At 36.4% G+C, this 14,576-nt stretch overlaps 1 long non-coding RNA gene across 1 annotated transcript in view; it reads left to right on the top strand.

Moving 5' to 3' along the window:
• The first annotated feature begins 363 nt into the window (after positions 1-363).
• Positions 364-14,576, top strand: part of LOC117201201 (uncharacterized) — a 147,125-nt gene continuing 132,912 nt past the window's right edge. Inside the window, exons 1-2 of the long non-coding RNA XR_004483170.2 lie at positions 364-573; positions 11,486-11,614. This is a non-coding gene — a long non-coding RNA (uncharacterized LOC117201201). The remainder of the gene's footprint in view (positions 574-11,485; positions 11,615-14,576) is intronic.

Below are 14,576 nucleotides of genomic sequence, written 5' to 3'. Positions count from 1 at the left end.
AGTTTTTAATTTGCACTGGATGTTCCTTATCTCACAATCATCAATTTCTTGATTTATTAGCCTGTGACAAAATAAACTTCAGGTGACAGTTTCACATGTCACTTACTCCTAACAGATTAGTTAGGGCCTGATACAATTGCAGACTCCCAAGAGAAGCTGCTTCGAGAAGGTACAGAGCAGGAATGCTGCTCACCAGTGCCTCTACATCATCTCAATCAGGAAGGAAAACTTGTGATCCAAAAGCTACATTGGCAACAGGTCCCTCAGCCACCCTCCCCAGGGACTGTAGTAGAGTCCAGTCTCACTGAGGTCAAATGCTGGGTTTGCTGCTTTAACCTGTGAAGGCAGTGGGAGCAGAGGGCCTGGGTCTAATTGGTATTTATTGTTGCCCTTGTTTTGGATTGCAGACCTTTGATAAACCTTCCCCAGTGCAGAAAACCCATGGTTAACTCCACAGCAGTAGGGAAGCTATGGAAGCAGAACTGCAATTAACCTTCGTGGGCAAAACAAAACGTAAAAAACTACAAGGAAGGGTCATTTTTGGCAGATGCAATTCTTCATGACAACTGGCAGGTGAAAACAATATACCTTAAAATGAGAACATATATGTATTCATACACAATAACCGGGAAACAGGCATTTATCAAAAAAAGGGTTAATTATTCATACTGAAGTGAAGGAGAAAAAGAAGAATGTAGAAGACAAAGTAGTTGTAATTAAAAAATAGATTGTTTCTAGTACTGGAATTCAAATATAAGTATTGTCAGGTGGCTTTTTATTTAAGTGGCAATGCTCACATAGTACGATAAACCTAACCCTTTCCTCAAAAGTTGTTCCATGTTGTTATGCATAAGAGGTAATGTTTATAATGGGAAATATTCTGTCTTAAGAAGCTGAAAATTCCAGGTAATTGTCAGAAGGCAAGACAGTTACCTGCTTTAAGCCTCAATTTCAGCATCTGGAAAATTCAAAGAGGCACCTTAACAGCCTGTAAGCTGAAAGCTCTGTCACATTATATTTTGAGACCCTTTGGGGCTCTAAGCTCTATGACTCTATAGTGCTTTGTAGTTGAGCCTCTTCAGTAATTTATCCCTTAACAGACTGCTTCCCATGTTAGTAATAGCAGGAGGCTGAGGAAAATTCATTAGAAGAAGATTAAGGGAAACAAAAGTCAGAGAGGAGTCAATCTCGAAACCTAGAAAAGAACAGTATTTGGAGGCAGGGCAAATTGACCTGGTACAGGTGGCTGTATTAGGGAGGAGAGGCCAGAGAGAGGTAAAAACAGAAAGAGAAAGGGATCAGAAAAGGGAGAAAGGCAGGGAGAGGTTTACGCATGCATTAGTTAAGGAGACGCATTTAAGAGGGGGGACAACTTATGAGAATTCATGAGTCAGGCTTGTTGGTAGGAGGGGTTAGCCTAGCATCCCTCCCCAGCTCTTAACTTGTTGTGAATTGTCTGTGCATAGTGCTTGTGGGCTGACTGGTGCTGGTGAATATAGAGGCTTATAAATTTGGAAGGCAAATATATCTTCTCATCTTTGTTCCAAAGTATTTTCCCTTCTCAGAAACTATGCTTTGAATTTAGAGGCTGCTATGAAGGCTGAACCCTCAAGAGAACCAAGGCAATGTTGTATGTGGGACATGGTTGAAACCTGGGTCAAGGCTGAGAAGTTTTGGTGCTATCAATCGCCAAATGACTGCCTGGAACCTTTGGGAGTTGCTGATATTGAAGACTCTCAGCTGGAATATATTCTGTACATTAAGAATTTTTTATTGTGTCGGTTTCCATTCCAAATTACTTGTCAGTTTGGGAATAGTCTGGTATTAGCTTTTCCCCTGGTGTTACAGGGGAAAAGTTCTTCTACTTTTCTAAATCTGAAACTATTAACGAGATGCTATGTGAAGTGAATGAAGCCTTGCTCCTATCTTCTTCCTTGCCGTCTCTTCTCCCTAAAGTTTAGCCATGGTTTTTAAGCTTCAGAAGTTCTTGGAAATTTTATCCTGGTACTTTCGTTGCCTTAAATTGATTTGCTATACAAGGGGAGTCCTCCTGGATTTGACCTCTATCCGTTTTTCATCTCGTCTTTACATACACACCAGCTGTTACCAGGTGGTGAAGAAGATTGGACAACGGGCTTTTGCTGGCGGTAATTCAAAGCATCACTTTCCCCTCACTGTGTCTCTGAACTGGGCTGACGTTCTCAGTGGCCGCTGGGGGGAACCACATACCTGTATTCTCTCAGCCTTAAGAGTCCTTTTTTAAGAGAAGGCTGGGATCATATTTAGCTTGTGACGAATATGAAAAGTAAATTGTTTCAAATGCCTTTGGGAAGAAAGCAGCAATTCACATTGACAAATTTATAGGTTTAAATTTGAAGCAAATTTTTGACTTTACTTCTTTCTCCAGAGGATGTGGAAACTAATGAGAAAGATAATGCATCCTTAAGGAGAAATGCATACTCTCAAAGCACTGCTCTCCTGTCTTCCTTTTAAGAAGATTGTAAACACAGTGACTTGCGACCTTGATTAATGTGATGTAAACGGAAGGACCAGCCCTCTGAGACCCTTTAGCTTGGTTTTTCTGTGAGGAGGAACCCTCCTTTGATCAGTAGTCTTTTCATTTTCCCACAATGCACTTTACTGAGTCTCATAATCTAGTTCTGTTTCCATTTAGTTGTGATATAATCAGCTATCTCTTTGAGAAATAATAATTTACAAATTCTGAAATTTTAATCGGATTACTACTATGAACCATATGTTAATGTTCTTTATATTTGGAGAATCTTCTTTAGAAAAAAAATGAGGAATATTGAAATCCTATGTCCTAAGAGACCATCTCAAAAAACCCTTTTGGTTTTTCTTAAAAAAAAGAAAAAAAGTCATACCCATGTTTGTAACCACACTTAATTTTGGAAGTCAAATTTAGTTATAAATATAATTGGAAAATTGGTTGTTCACCACAATTATTGAGATACTGTTTGTGTTAAGAAAGATGCAGTATTGGTGAATCATTTTGGGGAATTACTGTGGTAGAAAACTAGCATTTGTTGAGGGTTTGCTCTGTACCGAGCATTTTATATACATTTGTTCATTTATTCTCCCCAATAACACAATGAAATTACTATACATTCTACAGATTAGGAAACTCAAGTGCAGATGTTAAATAACATGCACTGTTTGAATAGTGCCAAAGACATAGTCATAACAGTTCTCTATAATACCAACATCTATTCTCCTACTTTAAGAAAAAATTTCTCTTAAATTTTGTATCATTAGATGTAAACTCATATATGTTAATTTTTATACTTTATGTTTTGTTAATTTTAGAGTGATTTGGCAAAATAGTTTAAAACAAATCCATATTTTCTACTTGTGTCCACTTACACAGAAAAACTTGTACTGCTATTCTCTGAAGGCTGTGATGATAAACTGTTAAACTAGTTTCCTGTTCCAGGAACTCAGATTTTTAGATTTATTAACATTCTCACAGTGAAGAAATAAATGTAGGTATCTTGCTCCAGTATCTAATACTGCCTTACTGAGCTTCACATGTATAATCAAGTTTAATTCTAATGAGCCTTTTCTTCTAGTTTTAGTGTTGAGTACCATCTAATGATTTAGAGGTAGACGGGAATCACACAATGAATATCAGAGAAAGAATGAGAGGGAAAATGTGATTTTTATTTCTCAGGCAGCTGAAATATTCAATTGAAGCAGATGTTTATTAGACAATAGGGAGAAGAAGGTCATGGTGGAGGAGTTAGATAGGACAATAAAATCTGCTTTAATCACAGGTACTGAAGAAATATTTATAGAAAGCTAGAAAACAGCAGCAAGTGAAACATTCTTCTTTTATTTCCTTAATTAGTTTCTTGGACCAGTATCTTACGTTATTTAACAAGAAACCTTAGTTTAACAAATGATGGCTTAGCAATAAATAGAAAGTAAGGGATAGTATATTAGAGGAATAAACATTATTATAGTTAAGAGAAATACTTTTCAATATAGTGTTCAAGTTTTGCTGGACTAATATCACAGCTAGGCAACCAAATAGCCAATATGCCAACTATGTATAATAGATACATTTTAAATTAGAAATAACAAGAAGAGATTCAAAATGACCTAGGAAATAATTTCCCATGAGCATATTATTTGCCATATCCTCATTTCAGTGTTCTAGGAACAAACTTGTCTTGAATAATTTAATCCAGTTTCCTAGGTCAGTTATTTGCAGTCAGCAGTCTAGCTTCTAAATCTAGATTACTATTTTTTTTAATCACAAAAGGAGAAGAACTAAAAAGCATGTTTTCATATTGTTTGCAAATTTACTTCTAATTTACTCAAGAATTAAGACAATCCTCATCTTCCTTCAACTTTTTATTTTGGAGAATTTCAAGACTCCAGGGAAGTATAAACGGTAGCACAATGAACACTCAATACCCCTTACCTAGATTCTGTGATTGGTAATATTTTGCCACATTTTATTTCTCTTTCTTTCTCTGTCTCTCTGTTTCTCTAGTTTTCCACATACCCACTATTTAAAAAAGTCTATTTGAGAGTAAGTTTTAGATATCATGACATTTTGCCTGTGGTTACTTCAGCATGTACTTTCTAAGAATAGAAGACTTTCTCATACATAACCACAAAGCTGTTATCACACTTAAGAAAATTTACAGCAATTCAACAATTTTAATTAATATCTAGTTTGTTTAAAAATTTCTCCAGTTGTCTGCCAGTGAGATCTCCCAGTGCTCTTGGAAATTCTTTGTAGTAGCTTAGCAAGGAACTTCTCAGTAAGTCTAAGTTAGTTCCATGGAAGAAGAGGCTGATACCAACCCCTGGACCCTCGGGGCTCCATATTTCTAGTGAAACCATTTCCTCATGTTGGGAACTTCCAGTGTTGCATAGTTCCATAGATCATTCCTTCCACACTGTAAATATGTACAGCCTTACCAGTAGAGAAGGGCCCCTCTCTACTGCACATAGGCCAGGCATTTAGAGGTCAACTACGCAAAACCTAAATTGTGAGATTACAAGCATTATGGGGAATACATGCATTCTATTATTTCTCTGATTTAAACTGTTCACTCAATAAACTGTATTTTATATCCTAGGACTATGTGTCTGTGACCTCTTTGGATGGCATCCCCCAGAGACCTAAGCAATTCATTTTTTCCTATGCACAGTCCAGTCAGGGTTCACACAGTGCATTTGGTTTTGATCTCTGTTTAGATTTATCTAGAACCGGACTCCATTCTTTATTTTTATCCGATGCCAGTGACTTTTGCAGAGTCCAGCGTGATTTTCTCTTGGATGTCACACATTCTAGATTTGTCTGGTTGCTTCCTCATTGGTTTTGTTTAACTTGTTCCTCTATCCCCTGTATTTCCTGTAATTTGGATGTTTGGTTTAAAAGCTTGACTAGATTAAGTTCAAACATTTATGGCAAGAAGATTTCACAGGTGATGATCCATATTTTGCATAACATTATATCAGGAGGCATATAATACAGGGTTGTCCACTATTAGTGATTGGCTAAGATGCTGACCATCAGTGTTGATATTGAAAAAGGCATGTTTTTTGCTCTTATTAATTAATATTTACTCTATTATCATTACTAATCTATTAATTTTTAATAATCTATTAATATTTCATCTTCTGTTAGATGAAATTTTGGCACTATGTGACTATACCGTTATATGACTACATTTCACCCAATGGTTTTAGCTCATTTTGATAATCCTTGCTGGAATCATTTATTACTTTGGGGTTGAGGTTTACAAAATAGTGATTTTCTAATTCTGTCATTTTTTCTGTATTTATTAAATGGCACTCTTTAATAAATAAGACTGTTCTTCCCTTCCACTTTCCATCTGTACTTTTCTTTTCTTCGTTTTTTTAGAGATGAACCAAAATTTTTATTGGATCAAGTATATGTGTAAACTTTCCATGGAGACTGGGTGAAATATAGAATTGTGAAAGATAATTTGTGAGTTTTCAAAAAGGAAATATAGATTTTCTATTTAAAATGGCGATCTGAGTCCAAATAATACATTTCCCTCACTTAAAATTTTTCCTCCACTTTTTCTAATAGCTGTAGACTCATAGTATTTTTAAAAATTCATTGCATCATAATACATCATTATAGTTATTTTTATTGGTGATCAAATTGTCCTAAATAGCCAGTTCAATTGGAGCCCATTCAGACTTGTTCCTTTGACCTCTGACATGATCTGTGTGATAGGCAGCCATTAGAATGGCTCCCAACGATCCTTGCTTCCTAATATTCATGCCCTTATATAATCCTTCCCCTTTAGTGTCCTTTGACCTAGTGACTCACTTCTAACAAATAGGATAGGGCAAAAGTGATGATATGTCATGTCTGAGATTAGGTTATGAAAAGCCTGTGGCTTCTGTCTTGGTATCCTAACTCTCTTGTTTGCTAATGCTAATGGAAGCCAGACACAATGTGTTCGCTTTCCTATGAGGAAGCCCACATGGCTAGAAATTGAGGGAGCCTTCTGATCAACAGCCAGCAAGGAACTATGCTTTCAGTATAACAGCTCATGAGGAAACAAATATTGTCAACAGCCACATGAGTGAGTTTAGAAGTGAATCCTCTCCCAGATGAACCTGAGAGGACTGCAGCCTGGCTGACAACTTCATTGCAGCCTTGTGAGAAACCCTGAGGCAGACAACCCAACTAAGCCACCCTCATATTTTTGACCCACAGAGCTGGGAGATTATAAATATTTATTGTTTTAAGGCTGTAAGTTTGGGAGTAATTTGTTTTACAGCTACAGGTAACTAATACAGCCCCACTAGTCTTTGAGCACTTTTATTTCTTTTACTAGTGCAACAAGATTTCTGATTCTACTTTGTATTTTCCCTGACTTATACCTGGAATAAGCATTTCTCCAAGTTTCTCTGGTTTCTTTTAGTGGAGAATGGTGCTTAGAATAAAAGACCTGGGCACAAAGTGTGCTCATTGTTACAGCGATGTCATTGTTTCTACATCCATACAGTGTATAGAGCTAGAAAACACATATAAAAAAGCCTCAAGCTCATAGTGATACTTCCAATCCACATTTAATATTACATGGCTTTTTCTTACCTTCCTGAATTATACATTGTATCACTTTTCTCTTATAGTGAAAATCTTGATTCCTTACCTTAACAGCAGAGGGTTAACATTACAAGGAAGTGGAGTAGTGGGTGTCACAATTTTAGAAATGACAGTATGTGCTCTGGCTTTCTGGAATGTCTTCCTTTTATAGGGCCTTCATTTCTACCACTTGAGATTTATTTGTTTGACTTTTGAGGGCTTTTTGAATATTAGAGTTCTCTTGTCAAAATTTTTTAGAATTATTTTCCAACTTAGAAAAATGATCCCGAAAGAACAGAGTAAAAAAATTGGAAAGAAATACAGAAAAATGTAAGTAAAAAATTCTTAGTGGTAAACTTGTGGAAATTTTTTGTTTGCTTACTTTAACAAAAAACATATATTGAGCCTCTGAGATGTGCTGTTCGCTATTTAAGACTCTGGGGTTCAAACTTTCTGTTTCTGGCTAGAAGGACTTATGTTCTGGGAGGGAGTCATATAAATGTGTCAATATGATTGGTAAGTGGTAACACAGAGATACACAGCACTTTCTCATGTAAAATGTTGTCTAAAGAACATACACTATTTCAGTAATAAGAAAACATAAAAATTTGTTTTAAAGGGAGCAAAAGATCAAAGGGAGATGAAAACAGAAGACTTTCTTGAATTGGAAAAAATGTCAAAGGCAAACTAGAATATTTCACAATTTTCATTAAATTCTGGTGAATTTAACAAGATGATTTCTCAAATAAACACTTCTTGTTTCAAATTAAACTAAATTTTTACTCTGCACTTTGATCAAAAGTAGCCTGCATGTTTGTAGCTAACTGTCATGTTGTTGATTAAAGAATATGAAAAAAATATCAAATAATCTTCTAATTTTGTAATTTCCTTAGATGGTTAAGTGCTACCTTTATTTGTCTGTTTTTCTAAAAATTATTATTTTTTAAAATTTTGTATCTCTGCTTTAGCTAATTTCTCAGATGAAGCCTTTTAAAAATTTGCACAACTGTAATTCATGCTCAGGCTGCTGAAGAGCAAGAGTCAGACCATTATTGCATTAATCTGTTTAGTAAACTTCATAGAAAGCCTCGGAGAAAGGAGAGAAGTGGGCAGAGAAGCAGAAAAGGAAGGCAACTAAAGTGGCATTTACATCTTTAACTTTCATTGTCTTTGGCAATTTTGTTTAAACTTATCCATTTCAGTTTCTTCTTTTTATTTATTATTGTTCATATTGGCTGAATTGATGATAATCCTTATGGAGGCATAAAACATGCTATACAATGAGTTAGGTAGAAAATCAATCAAGGCTGACATTTTAAACCTGTTTGGTAATAAACATGCACAGCCGCAAAACTTTCATTAGTGTCAGAGACATTAATTATGGGGAAGTGCAGTGTATTTACAGATGATAGCTACCCATACTTTATGAAGTTCATGCTAGGCCAGTGACACATCAGGCTTTGCAGAGGCTAGCCATGTATGAATGGATGAGAGAAAGCCACTGAGGATGGATTCTTATGGGTCATTTACTTTATAAAAATCTTTACTAAAAATGTAATTTACTAAGCTCTTTTTTTTTCTTTTTAAGTTCTATTTTTAGCTCATGAGCGTTGCCATTGGAACAATGAATGTTCAGATGAACGTTCTCCTACTTTCAGAGGAGATATTTCTGGTTTGCAAAGCTGAAATGGAAATCAGAAATTGCTACCTACTGGTTGCCTTAGGTATACCACAGATACAGAGAATGATAAGACAAAACCCCTGCTTTCAAGCAATTCTCAACTTAAGCCCACTTGAATCATTACTTGGACACAGACATCTATATTAGGAGTGTTTTATAAAGAAACGTCAACCAGTGAGGACCATGGGATATCACTGGAAATACGCAGTTAAGAAAATACCTTATGGACGATGTGAGCTCTTCTGTCCTTTGTAACACTTGAAACAAAATGAATTTATGTAGTTTCTGTCTTGCTTTTGTGTGATAGATAACAGTGAGGTAAAGGCTGTGAGGAACTAGCCTGGTTCCAAGGCCTTGTAAACAACAATCAATTTGATGGAGGTGTCCACGAAAAGTGGTTGTGAGTCATGGTTAAGTGATTGTGACACATCTGAAAGGCAAAATTTTGCCACAGAAAAGAAGAGCTCTCTGGATAGATGGTTACATATAGTTTTGTAAAGACACCTGGAAACTCTGATCTGAGAGAGACCACATCACAGAGAAACTTATTGTCTGAGAGCACACTGGTGATAAAAACCTTTAAACTCATATCCTAACTAAATCTTATATATGCTTAAATTGCCACCTGTTTTGTGATCACTGGAATAAACAGTTTAATATGCACCTATGAAGTATTATGCCAGACATAAGGATAAGTAGATATTCTAGAAATCCTTGGAAAGGATTATTTGATATCTGATATTTGATTTTAAGTTTATTTTTAATATTCAGTGAAAGTATGATAACGTCAATAAATTTCACTGAAGATTTTCACGTTGTAATTCCATTGTCCTTGCATAAGACTATAAAAATGATGGAAGTTAAAAAAAAAAGGTATTTAAGAAAGTTGGAAGGAAAGATCCTCATGTATTTGACACAGAGTGTAGCATTCTCCATGATCTAGCTTCTGACTTTCCTTTTGAATTCTGCCATGTCCCAGTATACATTTTTTTCTTCTTTATTCATCCAAACCAATCCATTAGCAAGAGTTCCCTAATGTTCTAATTTTTCCTCTTTGCTGTACATGTTGTCACCTCACTTGTCCCTTGTGTGCTTTTTATTAATATCTGCAATAGACTAGAGGATATTACCAGAAGGAAAATTATATTGCTGTTGATCAAGTTCATTTCAGGAGACACCAGTTTCTTTTTCCTTCTGGCCCTGTTACTTTTTTGGCCCATACTTCTCGGGGCCTTTTTGACTCATCTCTCTTGTGATGGGTGGGTTCTCTAGGAAGTAGAAATGGAGACTGAATAGAAGTGCAAAAGGGGAAGGCGGAGGGGGGTGGGTATGGAGGCAGAATTGAACAAGGGGAAGCCGTCAGACTGTGATGTTGACCTGATGACGCCCAATAGGGAGGTCTAGAGCAATGACTGCCTGGTACAGGGTTCCCACACTGGGTGGAAATAGCTAGCCCCTGTATCACTCTCTTGTTCAGCCACTGGCTAGCCCCCCTCCACCCTCAGAAAAGAGTAACCTAGTTAGTTGGAAAGCTGGGACAGACCCTGATATAGTTGATGGCTGGAGGCTGTCAGTCTCACACATGACTTGCAGCTAGATGGCCTGACCCTTCTTGAAGAGGAACATCCTGCCCCCCGGGATCCCAGTTCCATGCCTGAGATGCAGCAAAATCCTCGACACCCCCAATTTCTGGTTCCCACAGGGGGTTATTTTCCTCCTCTATGTATTGGGAAGGGGTCTTAGATTTTTCAGATTTAAGATAGTAAAAATAAATAATCCTTTCTCTAGCTGATTTTAAAGAACCCCTCATATCATGACTGTGTTTCCAAATTTGAAGACTCCATCTCTTTACTGTATCTCCTTGGTCTCTAACATACCGGGAGAAGAAAAAAAGAGATGAGGGAGAAGAATCAATCAGATGAAAGGTGACCTTCTTCGTGAAAGTCTTTCCAACACCTTCCTCTAGGCTGAATTCACTATTTTTCGACTATACTTGCACATATGCTGTAAATATCTCAGTTACAGCACTTAGCACACTGTATTCTCATAGTCGACTTTTTTGTCTGTCTCTTCATTAGCCTGGACACTTGTCAAGGGCAAGAATATTCCTTGTCTGTGTGCTTGTCTCTAACACTTAAGTTTGTAATAGATACTTCAGTGTAGATTGATGTAAATAGGTTTAAACTCTGTGCTGGGACTGTAGTGACAAACCCACTGTGATATAAAGTTATATTTTAAGTGTTTTCATTAGAGATTTCTAAACCATTGAAAAAAATATACTCAGTACTTTATAAAATATTTATAGTACACACATATTATTACAAAATTTAGAAAACACTGAACAGTTTTTTAGAAAAAGTAAAGCTTTTATAATTGTACTACCTAAGTATACTCAATATTTTACTTCCTTTGAGATTTTTAATTTGATTTAGAATTTTTATTAGTTGACATGTACGAGTACCCATACATTTACACCTAATATTATAACATTTACCATGTCATTTTAATATTTTTCAAAAATTATTTAATTATTTTTCTATTATTAGAAGTTAGGTTGTTTCTAATATTTGCTTTGATGTATATCCTGTCATGAACTTTCTTCAATATAAATCTTTATTCTCATCTCTGAGACTCTTTCTTTTAGGTTAAACAGCAGGACGTTTACTCATCTTTGTTCATGTTGTCTAATTATTTTCCAGAGAGTTTACACCAGTTTATCCCACCAGCTGAGTGTGAGAGACCCTTCTCACGACACTCTTGGTAGCACTATTGACTTAAGAAAAGGACAATTGGACAACACAGTCAAGGCCTTCTCTCCATTTTAGTCGGTATGTCTATTTATTAATAACTTAAATATTTTATTAACCATTTATATGTCATCTGTGAATTTTCTCTTCATATTCTTTGTCCATTTTCAAAAGTTTTAGAGTCCTTTTTACAAATTGAGTGAGTCTTTAATATTGCAAATATTATTAAATGCCTGCCATTAATATAAATAATTCTCTCAGTTTGAATTATCTTATAATTTTATGAGGTTTTGCCTTTCAGAGGGCTTCAAATTCTATATAGGTAAGTTTAACAACATTTCCCAATGATGTTTTCATTTGTGTCTACGTTTAGAAAGTGCTTATCTATTCTGAGATCGGTTTAATAGTTGTATTTCTGTCTTCTGCTTTCATTTTTAAATGAAATTTATATTAGTGAATGACAGTTTGAAATTGTGATCCAACTTAATCTGTTCCTCAAAAGTATAATTTCCCCCAAATCTTTGGATAATTCCCCCATGTGCATTAGTTTGCAATGCTTCTTTTTCATCTGTTATGATCTTTTTTATTTTATTGGTTTTAAGGTAGTCTCTAATCTTTTGTTGATTTGTTTTCCCATTCTTCAAACAATATTTACGAATGTTTTATGGATGCTTGAAAAGAAGACATATTCCCTGTTAGTGGGAGACATACATACATGCATCCATATATTCAGCGTTTGTTTCGGTCAATACAAACTACCTTTAGAAGCCAGGTAAGTTATACGAATGTGCTCAAAGGCCAGATGTCATTCATTAGGGTTTGGTGCAGATGAGGTGGCAGGGAGAGCACATACCAAGACATAAACTCAAATATTAAAAAAAATAATAATTGTACTGATACACTTCCTCAGCCTCAGCTTTGTCTATAGAATAAACTTGGCTTATCGTCTCTTCATTTGCATACTCTGGCATGCTTAATTGTATTGGATAGGGGCGGTTTATTTAAACCAAAACAAAACAGTTGTCATTGTTTTGCTTCCTGAGAGGAGGCAAGAACGATGTATATGTTTTATTGGGAAAAGAGATTGGAGTGGGAGAGAAAGAAAAGACTGAACTTTCAAAGCTTCTATTAATTTTTCTATGTTTAACTCAAGCCATTGGGTCATTTGCTTATCAGAGCATATGATCTAACCACTGGACTTTTGGAAAGCTAAATTACTGTGCAAATAAATAGTAGTGAGTTTGGGGGGTGGTAATTTGGGTGAGTGGAGGGAGAAATTAGAGCGAGACCTTGTCTTTGTGGAGAAGTAAGATGAAGCAAAGTTTGCAACAATATGTATTTAATTTTAAATAATATTTTAAAAATAAGTAGACTTTTATCTGAAGGGGAAAATGCTTACATTAAAATAAAACAAAATCTGTAGAACTCTAAGTACAAGTAAAGTGAAATCAGATAAGCCAGTTAGCACCAACTTGTGTCTGTCCTAGAAAATAAGTGTTTGGTTCTTTGCACTGTTTCATTCCACAGTATACAATATCTTTTACACAAAACTGGAAACAAATCTACTAACAGTAAAGTTATCACAAAGGAATGATTATATAGGTGCCAGATGAGATAGCCTAGGACCACTTACATGATATTAAGAATGCCAAGGAAAGGACTTGGAGGTAAAGGCTTGATCTCCCATGCCAGAGGATGGCCACAGGATAGGGTGAGTAACTCACACAGAAGATCTCCATGAGGGATGCGCTCATTCAGTGCCTTTCACACGAAGAGGCCATCAGCAACAGCCTGTAGGTATTAACCAGAAAAGTAGCATAAACCAGCATGAACCGACAGGGAGTCCTGTCACAGTGTGGGAACACTGAAGGGGAATTGGGGTGGAGAGAAAAAAGGAAATAAAAGAAAAAGGTTTTGTTTTAGTTTGTTTCTGTTTTGTGTAAATCTAAAAAAGCACAATTTAAGGGGTGAATTAAGGGGTGAATCTCAACTGGGTGGAGAATAAACATGAAAAGCTTTATTTTTCTCTAATCAGCACTTTTAATGTTTATCAACTCTTCCATTTCATTCTTTAAGGATGTTACAGACAGATTCCATAACCTTTGGACACTCTTAGATTTAAAAAACTCAACCCAATCAAGTTTAAAATTTCCCTCATACTTGGTCTAAAGCTTTTCCATTCCAAATCACCTCTTGAAATCATGATTCAAGGGTCTTTAAGTGGAGAGGTTAACATTGCACTCCCTTACTAGACTCCAACTCCTGTGTTTGGGGACAAGAAGAAGAAAGGGTTGGCTGAAAAGTCGACCTGTTTTAATTGGGCATAGTTATGCTTCTTCCTTTGTTGGTTTGTGCTGTTTTATGCTGTCCCTCTGGGTGATCCTAACAGGCTGCTGATGGTGGTCTATTTGTGTGAAAGGCATTGAAAGAATTGATCTCTCAGGGAGTGGCATGGGTGAGTTCTTTGCCCTATACTGTGAGATCTCCCTGTGACTCATTTCTCTGGCAAGGGGCATCTTCTTTGGCACAAGCACTTCTAATTCCTTCTGCTCAGTTTCCATCTACAGTGGTATATCACACAGCCTCCCTGTTCTGGAGTCCCTTAGCCTAGAGGGTAGCCCTCTTGGATGGGGCACTGGCAAAAAGATCTCAAGATTGGCTCCTTTTCTGGTGTTCTCTGGACCTATGAGAAACTCACACACCCTTAGCAGAGCAAATGATAAGAGTCTTGACTTCTCCATTGTCATCCTCTTCCTTAGCCTACCATCACCTCTCTTTAATTCACAGGGACAGGTCAGCAAGTCTTAGCAGATAGTCATTCTCCAACTAAAAGACCAGTTGCTCCTCTTGGAGGGACTAAAAAATTCTATTTGACAATCTCTAAGAGAATCTCCTCCTGCCATCTTGACTTGAAGGCTAGGAAAGTAATTTTCCATGAATACTAACTGTGTTCCCCGCAAGCCCAATGACTTCAAAACCTGCTCTTCTCTACCTCCAGTCGTCTCCGTATACTGGTGGTTGGGGGTGGGGGAGCATGGAAGGG

The sequence above is a fragment of the Orcinus orca genome, chromosome 4 (assembly GCF_937001465.1).
Source record: "Orcinus orca chromosome 4, mOrcOrc1.1, whole genome shotgun sequence".
Lineage (NCBI taxonomy): Eukaryota > Metazoa > Chordata > Mammalia > Artiodactyla > Delphinidae > Orcinus > Orcinus orca.
Note: the sequence above shows the minus strand (reverse complement) of the source record. Positions and strands in the feature narration are given on the sequence as shown.